We start from the raw sequence: 8,895 nt of genomic DNA on the forward strand, positions 1-8,895 counted from the left end.
AGACTATATGCTGATGTATACAATGTGTGCTGTAGGAGAAATGTTACTGTTCATAGTAACCAGTTGGTTTTCTGTCAACATAGTCTCCATATATATCAGCCATTTTAGGCTTATTTAAAAAAAAAAAATAGTGGAACATTTGCCTGGAGAAACCAAGTTCAATGCTGCTTTTGGAACTTGGACAGCTGCCCCCCCCCCCTTTATTTTTTTTATTTTTTTACTGATTGCACCGTTGCTAAGGCAAATTTTCAAAATTCATCTTTTACTGATCTGACTTCAGTAAGCTGCTACAGGTTGGTGTACATTGGCATTGCTCATTGCACTGCTTTATTGAATAATGTTGCAGATGCCCTACTTCCCCTCTACCCAAAACTGAATTAAATTTTTTTTGGTTAGGTCTCGTTAATTCATATACTGAATTTTCACAGGTTGGTAATCCTTTGTGTATATTTTTTTTTCTCAGGTAAACCGCTTTGCTGCTAAAAATCAATATATATGTAAATTGTATATAGACAAACCCCTTTAAAAAAAACTAATTATGAATAGAATTGGGAAGAGTTGGACCCTCTGTGATGTTTGTATTGCTGTCTGTGTCCAATATCGAGGCGTTCTATGTGTATATACTGGTAACCATTGTCGCAAAGAAACAAAGTGAGGGGAAATCCTAAATTTGGGGGTTGTTGACAGAGCAAGAGGTAAAAGGAAATTCTCCAATGGGAACATATGTTTCAGGGACAACTGTCTGAAGAGGAGAATTCTCATGACTTTAAGAGATTTCTTATAACTTCCTGTTGCAACTCTGGGACAGGAAGTGAAGAAAAATTAAATATGCATAGAAGAAAAAAAAATAACTCTTAACTCTTCGCTACTCTATAACTTTAAAAAAACATTTCGGAGGTACTTTCAGCTAAATGCAAGTCCAATATCATATCTGAGAAATCTACACTGAGCAGTAAGTTATTGATTATGGCATAAATGCTGTTACATTGATGTAAATAAAAAATAAACTAGATTTTCATTGATGTGTTTCCATAAATGTAATATGTGATATTTGTACAAAAAAAGTTGCAGCAGTATTACTCAATAAAGAGTATAATTACTGTATTAATTTATGTAATATCACACAAGTATACAATGTAATATATTAACATCAGAAAGTTTTATAAAAAGGCTAACCAGGCATTAAGGCTGTATTCACGATTGTGTTGCGGTAAATCACACAGTATGCACTTTGAACTTCACCGGAAACACACCCATATGTTTGTGCACAGTAACACACTGGTGTGCTGTGTTGCTAAAAAAAGTGCATGTACCCTTTTTTTTTTTTTTTTTCGTGTTTTGGCATGTTAGATGGCTCATTCAAATGAATGGAGTGACTTAACACAAAGCATGTTTACCCACTGAACAGATGTAAATGAAACCCCAAGAGGCCATACATACTAAGGTCATGGGACCATATTGATATCTTGGTATCTAGCCTTCCTTTACCAGCCAAAGCTTGACACCAACAATGGTGGAATAGAACTTTGTTTTTGTTGTAAAAGATACCAGGATATTTGGAGAAAACCCACATAAACGTGAAAAAAAAAGAGCCCAGTGTCACTGAGTGAGTGAGTGAGTGGGAAACTTATATAGCGCAAACAAATGTGAACTTAATCGCCTCAAGGCACTGTGTGCACTAATTAAAAAGAGCAGAGTTCCTCTGGAAGGTGCTGTCCCATGTCGGCTCACACTGTTGTCTGATGTAGGTTGCATTTAGGAGGGACACTGCTGAGCCTGTGCCCTCTCCACCAAGCCAACATACCTTTGTTACCTCACTCCCAGTAACAGAATGGGGCCTCGCCGTGCACATAGCATGGACCTCATGCATACATTGGTTAACTTTACTTTCATACCGTGTGACTAGGTCATGAAGCGCCATAACATCGATTCTGTCCCAGTTGCTTTGGGAAATTGACCCCCTACCAAGAGGACCTATCCCCTGGCACTAATGGCTGAGCTTAACTGGCAGCCAGGCGGCTGTGGAGAGGCTGGATGAGTGGCGCGGGTTCAAAGAGCAGCCCAGCTGCCTTGGGCCCCACAAGGTCTTGCGGCCCTGGCCCGCCGGGCAAGTGCCCGGATTGCCCTATGGCCAATCTGGCCTGGCTGCAATGTACCTTGTGCTAGTTTTTGGTTACCCATAAACAGTGGTGTCGCTATGGTGATGACACCAGGGCTGGGAGCCAGCCCAGTACATATATAGCCGCCACTGCTGTTTATTAGGCAAATAGAGCCAGAACACACTGTGGAACCTTTCCCTTCCTCCTGTCCACAATCTGCTGCCATTGTAGGGAACAGAAAGCAATCCTCCCCCACAATTCTTATACCCCAGCAGGATCTTGCTACTTTTTATCCTGACCTCACTCCTGTCAGTCAGCAGGCTTCCAAAGATTTGGGCCTTTTCCATACCTCCCAACTTTTTTTGAGATGGGAATGAGGGACACCTATCAGCAAAAGTATGCAGGCATAGGACACACCCGGGGGGCGTGTCCGGAGGGCAGAGGGAGCAGACGTGTGAGACCTCAGCTCTGTCTTCCGAGTGGCATCTTGCAGGCATTTGCACCGGACCAACTTCTAAATACTCCCCATGATAGTGGGAACATTCCAGACTGTCATCCATGGTGAAATATGGGCCACCTGCGCCAGCATCTATGGCGGGACAGCTGGCCCGATTCAGATGGCAAGGTGGCTCCGGGACACAGGCAGAGCAGCATGGCACGCTGCTGAAGCCACCCATCTCCACTCCTCACAAGGAATCACAGGCTCTGGTGAGTGAATCTGCCCCTGCTCCCCACGGTGCACAGCCAGACCCCCTGCAGTCTCAGGACTCCCCTATAGACAGTGAGGATGGCTCAGGCCCTGATTCCCCTCCTGCTGAGCCCACCCTGGCCTCAATCATGCATGCTATACAGGACTGCAAGGCCTCTCTCAGTGCACAGATTGCATCAGTCCACATGTACTTTTCTCTCCTGAAGCAAGATGTCCAAAATTTAAGGGACAGAGCTGGGGAGGCTGAAGAACGTATTGGCTCCCTTGAGGATGTTGTCCACCCCTTAGCTGTTACAGTGAGGGACCTAATGAGGGAAAAGGCGGCCCTCCGCGCCAAAATCGCTGATTTGGAAAATAGTTTGAGGAGGAACAACCTCCGTTTCGTTGGTTTGTCTGAAAGGGCGGAGGGCTCCCACCCAGAAAAATTCCCATATAATTGGCTGAGAGACATTTTTGGGACTGACGCACCATCCTTTTCACATGTCATTGAGCGTGCCCACTGCACCCCTCCGCGTCCCCCACCTTCTGGAGCACCCCACGATCCATTATAGCAAGGATCCTCAACTTCCAAGACAAAGTTGCTATTCTGCGCATGGCCCGGGAGAAGGGTCCACTTAAATACAATGGCAACACCATCTGTGTACCCCGATTTTTCAGCAGATGTCCAGCGACAACGCACCTCCTTTGAGGCAGTGAAGGCCCACCTGCATACGGAGGGCCTCTCCTACGCCATGCTTTTTCCAGCCAAACTGTGCATCATTTATGAGGGTAAAGCGCACTTCTACAACAACACCAAGCAAGCTATGGCCTGGCTCAATGATTAATCTGGTCATTTATATTCTTGTATGCATGTTACTTTGTGCTTATTTACTACTGTATGTTTTACAATGGCAAAGCCCCTAAGAATAGTCTCCTGGAATACTAGAGGTCTGAATGCACCCCAGAAGAGATCTCTGGTCTTTTCCAAATTAAAAAAATGTCGCCCGCACATCATCTGCCTCCAGGAGACTCGCCTTACAGGCTCTAAAACAGTGGTTCTCAACCTTTTAGTGCTGTGACCCCTGTGCTGTGTTGTCAGCACCAGTGGCGTAACAACCGGGGGGAAGGGGGGGTGTCTGCCCCGGGTGCTGAGCTGAGGGGGGGCGCCGGCGACCGGCAGCGCTGCTGATATTATAGTGAGCGCCTCCTCCACTGAGCGCACAGCCCCCCCCGGCGGTACCTCCCAGCGGCTGGCACGGGCACGCCTGGAAGGATGCAGGGGATGCCCTGTTTGGCACAACACCTGCGCGCATGCTGCGGAGGCTCCAAGATGGTGACGCGCTCTGCAGGGACTCCTGGGCCTTATAGTCCACCAGTGCCTCCTATAGTAAAATGCTGGGGCCCAGCATTTTACTATAGGAGGCTTTGGTGGACTACAAGGCCCAGCATTTTACTTTAGGAGGCATTGATGGCCTACAAGGCCCAGCATTTTACTTTAGGAGGCTTTGGTGGACTACAAAGCCCAGCATTTTACTTTAGGAGGCTTTGGTGGACTACAAGGCCCAGCATTTTACTTTAGGAGGCTTTACTGGACTACAAGGCCCAGCATTTTACTTTAGGAGGCATTGGTGGCCTACAAGGCCCAGCTGCAAAGAGGCTGAGTGGACAGCCGTGGGCTCCAGGAACAGCCCAGCTGGGTGGCCACTGGCTCCAGAGACAGCCCTGCTGGGCAGCCGCAAGAAGGCTGGGAGAGTGGTGCAGGCTTCAGGAACAGCCCAGGATTTGGTGACCCCTGGCAAATCCTCATTTGACCCCCAAGGGGGTCCCGACCTCCTATCATGCCACTCATACTAATTACTCCAGGGGGGTTTCCATCCTAGCCAAATCTCTCCTGGCTGAGAGGGTGCAAGTTGAAACCGACCCTGACGGGCGGTTAATTGTCCTTGCAAATTTCAATGGTGACCTTTACCCTGGTGAACATTTATGTGCCCCCCATTTTCGGTGGAGGTACTCTCTAGACTGTCACTTCAACTGCTGACTAGACCCCCTGGCCCCTTACTTTATGTGGGGGACTTTAATGCTATATTAGATCCAACTATGGACCACCTGGGTGGTGGAGGTAGACCCTTTCCCTCTTTTCTAGACTGGGCACAGGTTCGTGGCCTTACAGAGGTGTGGCGATGGAAACATCCAGATGTACACCACTTTTCCTGCCAGGCCGATTCTTTCCACACCATGTCCAGAATGGATATGGTGTTTGCTCCGGCTGAGACCCTCCCTGTTGTCTCTGCCATTTCATATCTGCCTAGAGGGGTTTCTGATCATGCCCCTCTCTGTGGACCTCCTCCTCCAAGGTTCAGGACCTGCAATTTGGCGCCTGAACTCATACTGGTTGGAGGACGAGGTAGTGCAGGGAGAATGCAGGACAGGCATCACAAACTATTGGAGGGATAATCTGGGAAAAGTAGACCCTTCCACTGAATGGGACGCGTTTAAGACAACTCTGAGGGGCACTTTCATGTCCATCACAGGGGTCTTGCACAAAAATAACCGGATGCTTACAGAAGAACTTGAGACTGTTATTTTACGTGCCGAGTCTTCTTATGCCTCTAACCCTGCCTCTGACACGAGGGAGGCATGGTTACAGAGCCGTAGGGAGTATGAACCGATCTGTTAAATCTCATGCAAAAACGCATGTTGCATGTCATACAAAAATCGTTTAAACATGGTAATAAAGCCAGATGTCTCTTGGCATATCTCACTAGACCTGACAATTCTCCCATTTCCATCCCACATATCCTTACTGCTCAAGGCCCCATCAGTGACAACCCAGGGAATATCCTAGACTCATTTTTATGTTTTTACAAAGACCTATATACCTCTAGGGTTGACTACGATGACATATCTCTCCCCTCCTTGTTAATGGAGGGGCGTGATGTGCTGGATGCACCTATCTTGGTTGAGGAAATTGCTGCAGCCATTTCACAAATGCCTGCACATAAGACTCCGGGCTTAGATGGTTTCCCGACTGAATGATATTCACAATTTAAAGAAACCTTTTGTGCCCCTTCCTTTTGCGATCCTATAACAAAGCTCTAGATGTCGGGATCCTCCCCCCAACGATGCGAGAGGCTTTGATTGTACTTCTATTAAAACCCCGTAAGGACCCACTTAAATGCGAATCGTACCGCCAAATTTCTCTTATAAGGCTTCATTTCCATGGACGTTTTTACAGCCACTTTCTTTAGCCTTTTTTACAGCTTAAAAACGCCTGTCCATGTTTATTTATTTTATTTATTTATTTTTTAAGCTGGAGCTCAAAAACGCAACGGTAGCGTTTTTGAGCGTTTTTTAACGTCTGGCTTTTTTACAGCTCTACTCTGGAGCTTCAGAACGCCCTGGTCCTGCGTTTTTTTTACAGCTCAAAAACGCCTATGCCATTTGCAGCTCAAAAACGCCTATGTGGGCATGATGCCATAGAATAACATGGACAGGCGTTTTTAAGCTGTAAAAAACGCTCAGAAAGGTGGCTGTAAAAACGTCAGTGGAAATGAAGCCTTATTGTAGAGGTTAAGATTATGGCCAAAATATTGGCAAACCGTTTGAACGCTGTAGTCACATCCTTGGTCATTAGTGACCAAGGGGGCTTTATACCCGGCAGGTTCACCAGAATGAATATCCGCAGGCTGATTCACAACCTGCAATATCCACATGACTGTCCTCCCACTCGTGCTATTGTGTTTTTGGACACTTACAAGGCATTCGACAGTGTGGAATGGCCATATCTGTTTCCAATGTCAGTTAAAGTAAATCTGAAATTTTGCCTGGGCAGGAAGGGGGTATATGTGCCCAGTAAGCAAGTGGTTAAAACACCTGGACATTTAAAAAAAAATGGGGATTTGGTCACACCATATGGCTATATGGTGCTTAAGCCCACTTACTGCGTCAAAGTACCCCATTAAATTGCCTTGCAGGAGGTAAATGTCATTTTTGCATGTGTGCGTCGTAATATTTTGTTCTGTGTATATGGTCTTATTACTGCACCATCTTAAGGCATTTGACAATTTTTTTTCTGTCTCTAAACACCCCTCAATGCTAGCTTAGGTGCCCACGTAGGCATTTACAGGAGTTTAGAGGCAGGAAAAAAAAAACACCACTTGTGCACTCGAGAGGAGCATCTTGGCAAAAAAACGCCTAAATGCTTGTAGACCCATCTAAATGTGCCTAATCCATAGCGCTTGAGTGTTTTTTCATTTCAATGGGCAGAATAATATTCTGGTGAATGAAATTAACTACTTGCTTACTGGGCACTTAAACCCCCTTTCCTGCCCAGGCCTATATTCATCTTTCAGCACTGTTACTCTTTGAATGACAATTGCACGGTCAGGCAACACTGTACCCAGATTTATTTTTTATCATTCTTTTCACACAAATAGACCTTTGTTTTGCTGGTATTTAATCGCTGCTGTGTTTTTTATTTTTTGCAAAAAAAAAAAAAGACTGAAAATTTTGAAAAAAAAAAAAAAGTTTCATAGTTTTGTTGTATAATTTTGCAAACAGGTAATTTCTCTCCTTCATTGATGTGCTCTGATGAGGCTGCATTGATGGGGGGCATTGATAGGTGGTACTAATGGGCACTGATTCGCAGCACTGATGGACACTAGTGGGCATTGATAGGTGGCACTGGTGGGCACTAATAGGCAGCACTGATATGCATTGGTAGGTGGCCCCGGTGGGCACTGCTTAGCAGCAGTGGGTGTCTGTGTACGGGACTGATGTCACTTTGACAGAAGTCGGTAATCAGCTTTTTTCTTTCCTCCTCACGCTGTCACCGTCAGGAGAAAAAAAAAAGAAGCTGATTACGATCTTCTGTTTACATCAAGTGATCAGCTGTCATTAGCTGACCACTGATCACGTGGTAAGGGGTCGGGAGCAGCACATTCTCTGGGGGACCTACATTAGGGTGACCAGACATCCCCAGTTTCAGGGGACAGTCCCCTGATTGAGGACACTGTCCCCGGACCAAGTCTGTCCCTGGTTTTGTCCCCAGATTGGATTTAATAGGGGGCAGGGGCAATTTCAAAGACAATCAGTGCAGAATTAAAATAAAAAAAATTGAATTACACACCCCCCGCTCCGCTGTGCCTACTAGCATAGGGGGGTTGTATTTTTCCCATTATCTGTGCCCCTTTCTGATGATCATGTGCTGGTCGGAGCGGAGGAAATATTTCTTCAGTTTCGGGCGCATGTCCATTCAGCTTCGCTCGCATGTTCTTCTGTCTTGGCTCAAATCCTGGCCAGCCACCTGCCTATCTCCTTGCCTTCCCTGGCGGAGTGATCTTCCTCCGCTCCCCACCCAGTAGTATCCGGGGCCCGAAGAGTAAGACTTGAGAGGCTGTGATGCGGGCGGCAACAGGCAGAGAGTCGCTGATTGTTGCCATTACTAGTAAAGAAAAAATATGTCCCTGGATTTCATTTTAAAAATCTGGTCACCTTAACCTACATGGATGCCCTCCTGGCAATTTAGGCACACGCTTTAGCCGTCTTTTGGTTATAACACGGGCTTGAGGAGCTTAATAAATGCCCAAGTGTTTGATGCGCCTAAATGTTCTTTCAGAAACACAGCTTTTTCAGGCTACTTTTCTCTTGTGAGGAGAAAAGCGTTTACAAGAGCCCCAGTGTGCATGAGGCCTAAGGAGTTTGAGGTGCCCTCACAATGCCTCCTCACGTCCTCAGAAGAAGACATGGCTGCTACACATGTGAATGAGTCCTCAGCATTCACAAGGGCTTTTAGGGACATAAAGCGGATTCTTGTGGTTGGGATCAGAAGTGTATGTGAACAGTTGCGGCTGCGAACCCTTTAGAATGACAAGCTGAGAGCCATTTGCACTTATATATACATCCAGTGGTTAGGAGGAACAGATTTCGCCTCTGCATACAGGGTGATAGAAACATCAGTCTACACATTTTTCAGAACAGGTCTTATCTTGCTGTTCCCTCTTTCCACCACTAGATGGCGCACAAGGCGTGCAATGTGATTTCATTTCCATGTTTGTTTCAAGAAATAATCCAGTTGCTAGCGTTCTCAGGCAAACGTCTGATATTTTT

This window comes from Rana temporaria, chromosome 1 (genome assembly GCF_905171775.1).
Source record: "Rana temporaria chromosome 1, aRanTem1.1, whole genome shotgun sequence".
Classification (NCBI taxonomy): Eukaryota; Metazoa; Chordata; class Amphibia; order Anura; family Ranidae; genus Rana; species Rana temporaria.